Source organism: Haliotis rufescens, unplaced genomic scaffold (assembly GCF_023055435.1).
Source record: "Haliotis rufescens isolate VD_foot unplaced genomic scaffold, xgHalRufe1.0.p SCAF_33, whole genome shotgun sequence".
NCBI lineage: Eukaryota > Metazoa > Mollusca > Gastropoda > Lepetellida > Haliotidae > Haliotis > Haliotis rufescens.
The window spans coordinates 1,905,668-1,907,424 of NW_025964035.1; the positions used below are offsets into that span (position 1 = coordinate 1,905,668).

Genomic DNA, 1,757 nt, shown 5'->3' on the forward strand with positions numbered 1-1,757 from the left:
AATGGCCTGTCGTCAAGCAATGCAAGCGCATTGTCAAGTTACAGTGACCCGCTCATTTCTAATAACATGCGGGCGGTTTAATGATAATTCTTTCCATTTTAGCTACAACGAGCCTTCATTTGTGTTTTTGCTGCGACATATGACACAACGAATAACAGCATTCCCTGTGTTAAGCATTGTCCCCATGAAACAATACACTGTCATCAATGGTTTTCAGTTCTCCATTCATATTATTTTCTTCACTATTTAGCCTTTTACGTCCAACGGGTGGGGGGTGTGGGGGGGAGGGGGGGGGGGGGGGGTGGAAGGGGGGAGGAGGGAGGTAGAGGATGGGGGGTGGGGGTGGGTGGGTGTTGGGTTGGGGTGTCTGTTTCGACAGAGACTAATTATCCCCTGGCGTTCACGTTTTATATTTTCTTTAAATTTATGTTGGTATTCTAGTTGAATCTTAATCCTAGTATTTTAATACTTTTCGATTTCTAATCTTGTCTGTTACTCGTGTCCCCAAATGGTCTAGACCTTGTAATTTGCGCCTTTTGTGAATGTGAGCCAGTGGATGTATATAATCAATAACTATTCAGATTCATCAACGTCAAATGACAACCGACAAACAAATGATTAAAAGACTTGAAGTTAATTAGTCTGGACTCCTGTTCCCAGAGTCACCCTAGCGCTACAACTAAAGTAAGTCTATGTTAAAGTACAGATGCGTAGCTCTGAGAAACGGGGGCCAGGACTGCTATCCAAAATGAGCGAAGGCTCCTTTAACACTAGTCGGTATCGATGTTAAACTTCCCTGTCCTGACGAAGCAAAACAACATTTTAACAACATGGGCGTATAACTGGTTATAAAGGCAAGGTTTGTAGAATCGGTTATATCCAGCTGTGATCACATATCCATGGGTAAAATGGCACACAGTGAGGTTGTCAAGAGTTTCCAAGTCGGGGACAAAGGGCTGTCGTAGAGGGAGGGGACTCAACGTCAACCTTCCATAATAATTTATTTTCACTTTTTCAAAATTGAACTTAAAAAAGATATTTTTACCCGAGACAGAAACAAAAGACGAAGAGAGTTAACAAAAACGGATAACATATGGGATTGACATTGTTCAAAGGCACAAGAATACACAGATTCGCTTCCAGCTGATTTGACGATTTGTGTAACGCTGATGCATTGGAAACAGAAAAATTATAAGAGGCAAAGATTATCACCTCCGAGTATTTGTTGAAATGATTTGTAAAGAAAAAGCAATAATATAATTCAATAAGCTAGCCTTCATGCTTGTATGAGAATGAAAGCAACGCAATGCAAGCTATCAATAACATGGAAATACAAGGTGAAACCCTGAGAATCCGGATTCCGTTTAATCCGGATACTCCTACCGGACGTCAGTTTAAATAGACAAACACCGTTGTGTCGAAGTTGAAAATACTTCGAGTTACCCGAGGTTCGACACAATCGTAAATGGTGAGTAAAGAATAAATACGCAGGGACCAAGCTTTTACTTCGAGACAACCATAAGTTCGACACATCAAAGTTCGACACAACGGTGTGTGACTGTTAATATATACTCATTATGATTTCTCATGGACATGATTCAGCGTGAAACAGTACCATCCGGATTATAAGGGTTTCAATGTTACGGATATCCAATATACATAGAATTTAATGTTTCTTTAAGTACATAGCTTTGAAAAAAAAATAACATAACAAAAAATCATTAAAAACAGTTAACATAAAATTAAGCTTTTATATT

At 39.4% G+C, this 1,757-nt stretch overlaps 1 protein-coding gene across 1 annotated transcript in view; it reads right to left on the reverse strand.

Annotated features, from left to right (window-relative positions):
• Nucleotides 1-337: 337 nt before the first annotated feature.
• The window catches only part of LOC124115042 (calexcitin-2-like), a 69,046-nt gene continuing 67,626 nt past the window's right edge, over nt 338-1,757 (reverse strand). Inside the window, exon 6 of the mRNA XM_046475847.2 lies at nt 338-1,757. This exon is cut by the window's right edge and continues 826 nt beyond it. The gene's annotated coding sequence lies outside the window, so the exon portion shown is untranslated.